Genomic DNA, 12,738 nt, shown 5'->3' with positions numbered 1-12,738 from the left:
GCACCCAGCGTCTGCGCCCCCCTCCCGCTAACCCGCGGCCTCGGCGAGGGCAGCGCGCTCAGCCGGGTGAACCTGGGACTGTGTTCCCGGCCCAGCGCTTTCATAAAAGGGCGCGGAACAGTAAGTCCTAGTTTGAGGAATAAACACAGACCCACACTGGCTATGCCGAGACTGACGCAGGAAAGGATGCGAATAAAAACATTCATTAAAATATGCCACGACCAAACCACGGAGAGAGCTACAATAAAACAGAACAACTTCAGAAACAGAGAGAAGTGTTATTATTCCTTTATTATTACTGTATGGACAGATTGCCTGAGACCAAAACATCAGCTGAGACCAAAACAAGCTCAAACGTGTATTATTCCTTTATTTCTGTTTCTTTTAGTATTTCTACTTACATAAAACTACAACTTTTTCCACGAATAAAGTGTACACGAGGTAAAGGGTTTGAGCAGAACATTTGTTTTAGTGGATATCAAGAGAAAACTGCTTCTTGGATGGTTTGATGGTCTCCGGGCAAGGGCGCATCTCAGGGCAGTCGTGGCAGGAGGGGCACAGCTGCGGGGTCTCCCCCCCGGCTGCGCTGCACTCGTTCCTGTGCACACGGTGCGCACGGGCATCTAGAAGTGCATAGCTGCTGAACTTAAATACAGTCTAAACTCCATTTCTTTATGATTCATTTTAAGGGTAATAAAGAGTGACAGTTACTACACAGGGTTTAATCTGGGGGACATGGAACCCATCAGCAAGACTGTTACTACTTAAGGGCTCCTAACTGGGAAACTGAGTCCAGTCCTAATTAAAGGAATAAATTTTTCCCTGTGGATGTTGAAAATAAATCCTTAAATACTATACAAATGAAAGAGCCTCCTATGACACTTAAAACTCCTATTTCCACAAAAGCATTTACTTCCAAATTATCTCTGTACTGTGAAAATAAAACAGATGTGTGAACTGCGGAAAAGCAGTCCAGTGGCCTCATTTTAAATATTTTGCCTATGAATTCATACATTCTGGACTCATGGACTAAAACCTCGCTTAAAAAGGAGTATCAGGCCAAACACAGTGGCTCACACCTGTCACCCCAGCGACTTGGAAGGCTGAGGTGGGAGGATCACTTGAGGCCAAGAGTTCAGGACCAGCTCCAGCAGCATAGTGAGACCCCCGCCTCTACCAAAAAATAAAATAAAATAAAATTAGCTGGGCATGGTGACATGTGCCTATAGTCCCAGCTACTCAGGAGGCTGAGGTGGGAGGATGGCTGGAGGCCAGGAGATTCAGGCCGCAGTGGGCTATGATGGTGCCACTGCACTCCAGCCTGGGGGACAGAGCAAGACCTTGTCTCTTAAAAATACATACATACATACATACATACATACATACATACATACATACATAAAAGTAGTGATGCTGTGTTTCATACATGGCAATTATCAAACCATCCAAGAAGCAGTTTTCTCTTGATATCCAACCATTTTCACTTTCCTGAACAAAGCAAACCATGCGGCCACACCCAGATCGAGGGCTGGGCAAAACCGCAGTCACTGGGTAGAGCGCTGTGGAGACGCCTGTGTGCACTCTGCCGGGCAGCTGTGCGGTCCCTCCCCCTGGAGGCCTGCGCTCAGCCATGTGTCTTGCTTCGACGGCTGGCACGTTAGCAAACACGAAGGCCAAGGCTCACAGCGGGCGTGCACACGGGCTTCCCATCCTTTCTCATGGAGAAGCACGGCAGGGCTGGGTAGCTGGAGGATGAAGCTGGAGGATGAAGCTGGGTAGCTTTGGGGCACCACGGCTGAGCTGCCCCGGCCCAGGCCAGCCCGGGTTAGCCAGCAGCCTGCGGCTCCGTTTGAACGTTAGCTGCTTTAGGTTTCTTCTTAGGCGACTGCCTGTTCATACAGTAAGTCATCAGCTGAGACCAAAACAAGTTCAAAACAAGCTTCTGCTCAGCCGGGCCAGGACTGCCAGCTGCAGGCCCACTCAGAAATCCAGTGAAGCTGAATGTCTGAAACCACTGAGTCTGGGGGTGAGCGGGGTTGGAGTGCAGGGTTATTGAAACACTCCCTAACAACACAAGCCCGGAAGCATCAAGAGACAGCACACAAGCGGACTAGGGCCAGAGGCCGGCCTGGGTGTGACCGCAGAGCGCCCACCACGGCCTCCGCAGCAGCAGCCGGAGAAGGCAGGCCAGGCTCTCCGGACGGACCGGCCCGCAACCTCGGGACCGGTGAACAGCCTGGCCAGGGAAGCCTGCGACCTGTCAGTTAAGGGGCTAAGCTGGAGCTGGGAGGCCACTTGGGACTGAGCCTCTGGCGGCTCAAGTGGAGAATGTTCAATCCCAGGCTACATCCCCCTGGCTGAGCGGCTGCCAAGGCATCTGCTGTGGTGGCCCTCTCCCTCTCCAATGGCACCTCTTACAGTCACACCCAACCCTCAGCTCCAGGGCTGCTTTGACCGCGATCAACCCCATTGTAAGAGTTGGAAAACGACTTTTGCAACTGCCCCCTCTCCTGATTCATCCTTTTTTCTTTAAAAGCTTAGAATCCTCCCTTGTTCTCTGAAGCACTTCCCAAGGTAACTTGGAAGCATTTCCTGGGCTACAGTCACTCCAATGTGGCTCAGATAAATTCTTTGTGGCTTAAGCTGTGCCTCAGTTTCCTTCCAGGTCCACGACACCCAGTTTCTGTATATTTTACCCCTGCTTCCAAATTAGGACCAACCAGAGAAAACCAAATATGTTCCCCAAACCACTGGCATGAGATGCTCACTTTGCCTGAGCCACCCCCAGTCTGGCAACATCCAATCAGGTCACCCTAGAAGCTTTCCTTTCTTCACTTTACAGCTTTCCTGCTCTCCTCCGCCCCTGAGCCCCTACTGAATGCAGGTGGTGGAGCTGAATTCCTTGTTATACCACAAGCTCTAAATAAACAGCCTGTTTGTTCTCCTTTGGCTGGTCCTTGTCTCCACAAGAGGAAGCAGGTGGACAATTGTGACCATTACAGGAAAGAGGTCCCAATCTCGACCCGAAGGGAGGGTTCTTGGATCTTGCACAAGAAATAATTCAGGGCGAGTCCACCGTGCAAAGTGAAAGCAAGTTTATTAAGAAAGTAAAGGAATAAAAGAATGGCTACTCCACAGACACAGCAGCCCTGAGGGCTGCGAGTTGCCCATTTTTATCATTATTTCTTGATGATAAGCTAAACAAGAGGTGGATTATTCATGCCTCCCCTTTTTATACCATATAGGGTAACTTCCTGATGTTGCCATGGCATGTGTAAATTGTCATGGGGCTGGTGGGAGTGTAGCAGTGAGGACACCAGAGGTCACTCTCATGGCCATTTTGGTTTTGGTGGGTTTTGGCTGGCTTCTTTACTGCAACTTGTTTTATCAGCAAGGTCTTTATGACCTGTATTTTGTGCTGACCTCCTATCTCATCCTGTGACTTAGAATGCCTTAACTATCTGGGAATGCAGCCCCGTAGGTTTCAGCCTCGTTTTACCCAGCTCCTGTTTAAGATGGAGTTGCTCTGGTTCATATGCCTCTGACAGTACTACAAGCTACAACAGACATAGGAGCCAAATGGATGGGTCACAGGGCATGAGCATGGTTAATATGCGCCAGACCAAAAAACTGCATTGTGGTATTCATTCAACTTTGACTTTCAATGCGTTGCAGATGATCAAGAGGCTCTTCAATGCATTCCCAAAGCCTTCCTTAATCCTTCAGTATGCAAGTCTTTTCTCTTTTGAAGCTCCTGGCCATCATTCTTGTCATTTTCTCTTCTAAAATTATCAGGTCTATTTCTGCCAGATCTTTAATCAGTAACGGCTTTACCTAAGAGCCTGCCACATCATTTCCATCAATTCCATTAAATCCTGACTCTTTCATGGAATTTGCAGTTTTGACTTTGCAATCTTTTTACCTTATATCCTTAAGTATCCATGGTGCCTTGCACTGGTGAGAAACTTGTTGACAAAGATACCGATGGCACAGTTGCCAGTGGGAAGTGGGAAGGGATATTTGAATAGCACTATTCTTATAAATCTTTCATCAGAAAATTTTGATAATAAAATCAGAATATTGATGCCTATCTTTTAATAATTTTTTCTATATTTTAGAAAGATCCTTTAGAAACAAAATAAATTATCTAAAAATTAAACTCACTACTTTTTACTTTATGTCTCTAGGAAAATCCCACTTGATCATGGTGAATAATTCTCTTAATGTGCTGTTGAATGTGGTTTACTAGTATTCTGTTGAGGATTTTTGCATCTGTGATCATCAGGGATATTGGTCTGTAATTTTCTTTTCTGGTAGTGTCCTTCTATGACTTGGTATCAGGGTAAGCTGGCCTTGTGAAATGAGCTTGAAAGGATTCTCTCAATACAAACAAATGGAAGAACATTCCATGCTCATAGATAGGAAGAATCAATATTGTGAAAATGGCCATAGTGTCCGAGGTAATTTATAGATTCAATGCCATCCCCATCAAGCTACCAATGACTTTCTTCACAGAATTGGAAAAAAACTACTTTAAAGTTCATATGGAACCAAAAAAGAGCCCGCATTGCCAAGACAATCCTAACGAAAAGAACAAAGCTGGAGGCATCATGCTACCTGACTTCAAACTATACTACAAGGCGACAGTAACCAAAACAGGATGGTACTGGTACCAAAACAGAGATATTGACCAATGGAACAGAACAGAGCCCTCAAATATAATACCACACATCTACAACCATCTGGTCTTTGACAAATCTGACAAAAACAAGAAAGGGGAAAGGATTCCCTATTTAATAAATGGTGCTGGGAAAACTGGCTAGCCAATGTAGAAAGCTGAAACTGGATCCCTTCCTAACACCTTATACAAAAATTAATTCAAGATGGATTAAAGACTTAAATGTTAGACCTAAAACCATAAAAACCCTAGAAGAAAACTTAGGCAATACCATTCAGGACATAGGCATGGGCAAGGACTTCATGTCTAAAACACCAAAAGCAACGACAACAAAAGCCAAAATTGACAAATGGGATCTAATTAAACTAAAGAGCTTCTGCACAGCAAAAGAAACTACCATCAGAGTGAACAGGCAACCTACAGAACGGAAGAAAATTTTTGCAATCTACCCATCTGACAAAGGGCTAATATCCAGAATCTAAAAAGAACTTAAACAAATTTACAAGAAAAAATCAAACAACCCCATCAAAAAGTGGGCAAAGGATATGAACGGACACTTCTCAAAAGAAGATCTTTATGCAGCCAACAGACACATGAAAAAATGCTCATCATTACTGGCCATCAGAGAAATGCAAATCAAAACCTCAATGAGATACCATCTCACACCAGTTAGAATGGCAATCACTAAAAAGTCAGGAAACAACAGGTGCTGGAGAGGATGTGGAGAAATAGGAACACTTTTACACTGTTGGTGGGACTGTAAACTAGTTCAACCATTGTGGAAGACAGTGTGGCAATACCTCAAGGATCTAGAACTAGAAGTACCATTTGACTCAGCCATCTCATTACTGGGTATATACCCAAAGGATGATAAATCATGCTGCTATAAAGACACATGCACATGTATGTTGACTGTGGCACTACTCACAATAGCAAAGACTTGGAACCAACCCAAATGTCCATCAATCATAGACTGGATTAAGAAAATGTGGCACATATACACTATGGAATGCTATGCAGCCACAAAAAAGGATGAGTTCATGTCCTTTGTAGGGACATGGATGCAGCTGGAAACCATCATTCTCGGCAAACTATCGCAAGGACAGAAAACCAAACACCACATGTTCTCACTCATAGGTGGGAATTGAACAATGAGAACACTTGGACACAGGATGGGGAACATCACACACCGGGGCCTGTCATGGGGTCGGGTCAGGGGGAGGGATAGCATTATGAGATATACCTAATGCAAATGATGAGTTAATGGGTGCAGCACACCAACATGCCACATGTGTACGTATGTAACAAACCTGCACGTTGTGCACATGTACCCTAGAACTTAAAGTATAATAATAATTAAAAAAATAGAATCTCACTTGGAGAAATGAGAAAGTTCTGGAGATTGATGCTGGTGATGGTTGCACAATGTGAACGTACTTAATTGTACAGTTAAAATGGTTAGCCTGATAAAATTTATATTTTGTATATTTTACCACAAAAAAACCTACATGGGAAAAATTGTAGGCTTTTAAGAAATTCTAGTATCTTTCATTTTAAATTGTCTTGAATCTACTTTTAAGCAAAAGTAAAGCACTGATTTCAAACTTCATTTTTAAAAAATTCATTCTAAGCACTGGTGATATTAACAATTGCTTATTTCCTGAGCGCAACCAATTTAGAACACGATTTCAGTTATCTGCTTGAAGAGCTGATTAGGAAAGTGGAAGGGATCATGACAAACTCAGCAGAAACCCCTCAAACATTCTTTTCTTGGTATAGTAATGGCACGAGTCACATGACCAGCATACTTCGGCGTGGCAAGACCAATCACTTGTTGAGAGCTTGCCTGAAAATCGTGTAAGGCGACCGGGCGCGGTGGCTCAAGCCTGTAATCCCAGCACTTTGGGAGGCTGAGACGGGCGGATCACAAGGTCAGGAGATCGAGACCATCCTGGCTAACACAGTGAAACCCCGTCTCTACTAAAAATACAAAAAACTAGCCGGGCGAGGTGGCGGGCGCCTATAGTCCCAGCTACTCGGGAGACTGAGGCAGGAGAATGGCGTAAACCCGGGAGGCAGAGCTTGCAGCGAGCTGAGATCCAGCCACTGCACTCCAGCCCCAGCGGCAGAGCGAGACTTCGTCTCAAAAAAAAAAAAAAAAAAAATCGTGTAAGGCTCTCTTTGAAATTAGCATTATCTACTTCTGTTTAGTGGCATATTTTTTTCATGTACTTAGGAGCTTCACTTGGGTGCATTTTTAGAAACTGGAAAAAGTAGCAGTTAAAAAAAAATTGGCTGGGCTTGGTGGTTTACACCTGTAATCCCAGCACTTTGGGAGGCCAAGGTGGACAGATCACCTGAGGTCAGGAGTTCAAGACAAGCCTGACCAACATGGTAAAACCCCATCTCTACTAAAAATGCAAAAACATATTAGCCTGGTGTGGTGGCAGATGCCTGTAGTCCCAGTTACTCAGGAGGCTGAGGCAGGAGAATTGCTTGAACCCGGGAGGCAGATGTTGCAGTGAGCCGAGATCATGCCACTGCACTCCAGCCTGGGCAACAAGAGCAAAACTCCATGTCAAAAAAAAAAAAAAAAAAAAAAAAAGATTAAGATGGTTATACTTTTAGTAATTTAAAGAGCTAAGATTTTTTTCCAGGCTACATTGTGTTTTTTCCTTCAGATAAACTTTTTTAAATTGAAATACAATTCATCTATCATAAAGCAAACCTACTGAGTGTACAATTCAGAAGTCTTTATTATATTCAGAAAACTGTGCATCACTACTATCCAATTCTAGGACATTTTCATCAAACCCAAAAGAAATTCCATACCCATTAACAGTCATTTAATTTTCTCCCTCCCTCAGCCCCAGGCAACCACCAATCTACTTTTTGTCTGTATGGGTTTGCCTACTATGGACATTTTACATAAATGGAATCATACAAAAAAAGGAAAGAAAGAGAAGAACGTATTCTCTCTTCTTCAATGTTTTAGGAAGGGTTTGAGAAGGATGGGTGTTAGTTCTTCTCTAACTATTCGGTAAGATTCAGCAGTGAAGCCACTAGGTCTTGGGCTTTTCTTTGATGGGAGATGTTTTATTACTGATTCAAATCTCCTTTCTCATTATTGATCTATTCAGATGTTCTGGTTCTTCATGATTCAGTCTTAGTAGGCTGTATGTGTCTAGCAACTTATCCATTTCTTCTTGGTTGTCTATTGTGTTGGCATGTAATTCTTCACGGTAGTCTCTTATGATCCTTTGTATTTCTGTGGTATCTGTTGTAATGTCTCCTCTTTCATTTCTGATTTTATTTGTCTTTATCCCAGGGATGCAAGAATGGCTCAACATATACAAATCTATAAATGTGATTCACCATATTAAGAGAATGAAGGATAAAAACCATATGATCATCTCAATAGATGCAGAACAAGCATTTAACAAAATTCAATATTCTTCCATGACAAAAACTCTTTAATAAGTTAGGTACAGAAGAAGTGTACCTCAACACAATAAAAGCCATAGATGACTAATCCACAACTAACATCATAAAGGCATACCTTAGAGATATTGTGTATTCAGTTCCAGATCACTACAATAAAGCTAATTTTGCAACAGAGTCACATGAATTTTTTTGCTTCCCAGTGCCTACAAGAGTTATGTTTATACTGTAGTATATTAAGTATGCAACAGCATTATGTCTAAAAAATGTGCCTACCTTAACTTAAATATACTTTATTGCTAAAAATGCTGAGAAAGTGAGCACAGGCTGTTGGAAAAAAAAATGGCACCTGTAGACTTGCTTAATGCCACAAACTTCCAATTTGTAAAAAATGCAATATCTGCAAAGTGCAATAAAGTGAAGTGTGACAAAATGAGGTATGCCTGTACTCACCGGTTAAAAAAAAATTGAAGGTTTTTTCCTCAGAAACAAAACAAGCATGGGCACTCTCACTACTTTTATTCAACATAGTACTGGAAGTCCAAGTCAAAGCAACTATACAAGAGAAAGAAATGGAAAGCATCCAAATTGTGGGGGAAAAAAAAAATTGTCCCTGTTTGCAGACAACATGATCTTATATATTGAAAACCCTGGCAGGGCACGGTGGCTCATGCCTGTAATCCCAGCAATTTGGGAGGCTGTGGCAAGCAGGTTGCCTGACCTTGGGAGTTTGAAACCAGCCTGGGCAACATGGTGAAACCCCACCTCTACTAAAAATACAAAAAATTAGCTGGGCGCCGTGGTAGTGCCTATAATCCCAGCTACTCAAGAGACTGAGGCAGGAGAATCGCTTGAACCCAGAAGGCAGAGGTTACAGTGAGACAAGATCACGCCACTGCACTTCAGCCTGGGCGACAGAGTGAGCCTCTGTCTCAAAAAAAAAAAAAAAAAAAAAAAAAAAACCAACACGAAAAGAAAACCACCAAAAAAACTGTTAGAACTAATATGCAAATTTGGTACACACATGTAAAATGAAATCAACATACAAAAATCAGGAGCATTTCTATACACTAACAATAAATTACCTAAAAAGAAAACAATCCCATTTACAATACCTAATACCTACAAAATAAAATAAAATAAAATACTTAGGAATAAATTTAACCAAAGAGATGAAAGACTTCTAAACTGAAAACTATAATACAATGATGAAAGAAATTAAGAAGACACAAATAAATGAAAATCCTGTGTTCATGGATCGAGAGAATGAATATTGTTAAAATGCCCATACCACCCAAAGCAATCAATCTACACATTCAATGCACTCCCCATCAAAATTCCAATAACATTTTTTCACAGAAATAGATAAAACAATCTTGAAATTTGTATAGAGTTGTAAATAACCCTGAATAGCCAAAGCAATCTAGGTTCTTGAGCAAAAGGAACAAAGCTGGAGGGAACAGACCGACTGACTTCACAATCTGCTACAAACATATAATAATCAAAACAGCATGGTACTGGCATAAAAACAGACACATAGACCCATGGAACAGAATAGAGAGCCCAGAAATAAATACACACATTTATGGAAAATTAAGTTTCAACAAAAATGCCAAAAACACACAATAGGGAAAGGACAGCCTCTTCCATAAATCATGTTGGGGCAACTGGACATCCATATGCACAGGAATAAAATTAGACCCTTTCTCACACCAGATTTTTAAAAATTAACTGAAAATGGATTAAAGATTTTGACATAAAACCTGAAACTATAAAGCTAGAAGAAAACATAGGGGAAAAACTCCATGACATTGGCCTGGGTCATTTTTGGATATGACCCCAAGAACATCAGTAACAAAATCAAAAACAGACAAATGGGATTGCATCGAACTAAAAAGTTTCTGCAGAGTAGAGGAAACAATCAACAGAGTGAAGAGACCACCTAAGGAATGGGAGAAAATATATGCAAACAGTGCATCTGACAAGAGGTTAATATCCAAACTATATAAAGAAGCCAAACGACTCAATAGTAAAAAATCAAATAACCTGATTAAAATATAGGCAAGGAACCTGAATAGACATCTCTCAAAAGAAGACATACAAAGAGCCAAAAAGTATATTAAAAATTGCTCTGCCAGGCGTGGTGGCTCATGCCTGTAATCCCAGTACTTTGGGAAGCCAAGGTGGGAGGATTACCTGAGGCCAGGAGTTCAAGACCATCTGGTCAACATGGTGAAACCCCATCTCTATTAAAAATACAAAAATTAGCCGGGTGTGATGGTGGACGCCTGTAATCCCAGCTACTTGGAGGCTGAGGCAGAAGAATTGCTTGAGCCTGGGAGATGGAGGTCGCAGTGAGCCAAGATTGTGCCACTGCACTCCAGCCTGGCCAATAGAGCAAGATTCTGTTTCATTAAAAAAATTTTTTTAAAAATTGCTCAACATCACTAATCATCAGAGAGATGCAAATTAAAAACACAATGAGATACCACTTCACACCTGTTAGAATGGTTATTACCAAAAAGATCAAAGATAACAAGTATTGAAGAGGATGTGAAGAAAAGAGAACATGTGCACACTGTTGGTGAGAATGGAAACTGCTACAGCCATTACGGAAAATAATATGGAGGCTTCTCAAAAACTTAATAAAACTACCATATTCAGCAATTCTACCAGATATGTGTTCAAAGAAAATGAAATCAGTGTGTTGGAGAGATAACTGCACTCCCATGTTCACTGAGTGTTATTCACAATAGCCAAGATGTAGAATCAACTCAAGTGTCCATCAACAGATGTGTAAAGAAAATGTGGTATATATGCACAATTCAATACTATTAACCATAAAAAAGAAGTAAATCCTGTTATTTGCAATCATATGGATATTATGTTAAGTGAAATAAGTCAAGCACAGAAAGACAAATGCCACTAATCTCGCTAATATATGAAATCTAAAAAAGTTGATCTCATAGAAGTAGAGAGTGGAATGGTGGTTGGCAGGGGCTGTGGAGAGGGACGGGTTCAGGAGATGTTGGTCAAAAGACGCAAAATTTCAGTTAATAGGAGAAATAAGCTCAAGAGATATATTTATAACAGTAGTTTATTGTATAACTTTATTATATGACTGATAACAATGAATTAAATTCCTGAAAATTGCTAAGAGATTTTAAATGTTCTCATCACAAATAATTATGCAAAGTAATGTGTACATTACTTAGCTAAATTTAGTCATTCTACAATGTATACATATTTCAAAACAACACATTGTGCATAACAAATATATATAGTTTTATCCATTAAAAATAAATAAATAAGCCAAGCGCAGTGGCTTATGCCTGTAATCCCAGTGCTTTAGGAGGCCATGGAAAGCAGATCATTAGGTCAAGAGTTCGAGACCAGCCTGGCCCATATGGTGAAACCCCATCTCTACTAAAAATACCAAATTAGCTGGGCATGGTGGTGCATACCTGCAATCCCAGCTACTTGGGAGGCTGAGGCAGAAGAATTGCTTGAACCCAAGAGGTAGAGGTTGCAGTGAGCTGAAATCAGGCCATTACACTCCAGCCTGGGAAACAAGAGTGAAACTCCGTCTAAAAAAAAAAAAAAAAAAAAGAAGTATAAATATCTAAATAAATTCATTCAATAACTTATTAAAAATTGATGAAACTGAAAACATAGAGGAAAAGTTTAGAAAATGTACATAAACCAAATAAATAGCAGGTACTAGAGAGCAAAGGGAGTAAGTACCAAAAAATCCTCCTGGGATAATTACAAAATAAAAAGTAGAAAAATTAAAAAGAGATAATTAGAAAGAAAGAAAAAAACTCCAAAGAATGTGAATAAAAGAACATGATACGACAAGAGGACAGTTAAAGACAAAAACAAAACAAGGACAAACGAAAAACCTATTTGGATTCACAAATTCTGGTTTTCACTCTGACATGCAAAGAACTTGCAGTGCTTACTCCCAACCTCACAAGAAGAAGAAACTGAACAAACTGAAAATCAACAACACTTCTTAGAATAACCAGAGAAATGAGGTCACCGGGCAAATCACCACCTTAAAAGCTGGGGACAGACATGAATACAGAGAGCCACAGTTTACACGGTACAAAAGTTACTGCTGCAGCCAGCAGCGGGCAGGCACAAATCGCTAGAGGCTGTCTGTGTGTGGACTCGCCTCAGAGTTAGAGACCACTGGGGGCCAACGCTATATTTTATTTTATTTTATTTTACTTTACTTTATTTTATTTTATTTTATTTTTGTTTCTTGAGACGAAGTTTCACTCTTGTTGCCCAGGCTGGAGTGCAAGGGCGCAATCTTGGCTCACCGCAAACTCCACCTCCCAGGTTCAAGCGATTCTGCCTCAGCCTTCCTGAGTAGCTGGGATTACAGGCATGTGCCACCATGCCCGGCTAATTTTGTATTTTTTTTAGTAGAGACGGGGTTTCTCCATGTTGGTCAGGGTGGTCTCAAACTCCCGACCTCAGGTGATCTGCCCGCCTTGGCCTCCCAAAGTGCTGGGATTACAGGCATGAGTTACCATGCCCGGCCTGGGGGCCCACTCTTAAGGTATCCCCATACTTTCATAAATTTTACCTACAGGAGTCTGAGCAGGTTC

General features: G+C 41.4%; 1 long non-coding RNA gene across 7 annotated transcripts in view; it reads right to left on the bottom strand.

Moving 5' to 3' along the window:
• The window catches only part of LOC105474968 (uncharacterized), a 244,328-nt gene that overhangs the window by 223,715 nt on the left and 7,875 nt on the right, over window positions 1–12,738 (bottom strand). For all 7 annotated transcript variants that reach the window (XR_011621815.1, XR_011621816.1, XR_011621813.1 and 4 more), the window contains exon 2: window positions 11,584–11,706. This is a non-coding gene — a long non-coding RNA (uncharacterized lncRNA). The remainder of the gene's footprint in view (window positions 1–11,583; window positions 11,707–12,738) is intronic.

The sequence above is a fragment of the Macaca nemestrina genome, chromosome 4, assembly GCF_043159975.1.
Source record: "Macaca nemestrina isolate mMacNem1 chromosome 4, mMacNem.hap1, whole genome shotgun sequence".
Taxonomy (NCBI): Eukaryota; Metazoa; Chordata; class Mammalia; order Primates; family Cercopithecidae; genus Macaca; species Macaca nemestrina.
This window is presented reverse-complemented; position numbering and strand designations above follow the sequence as displayed.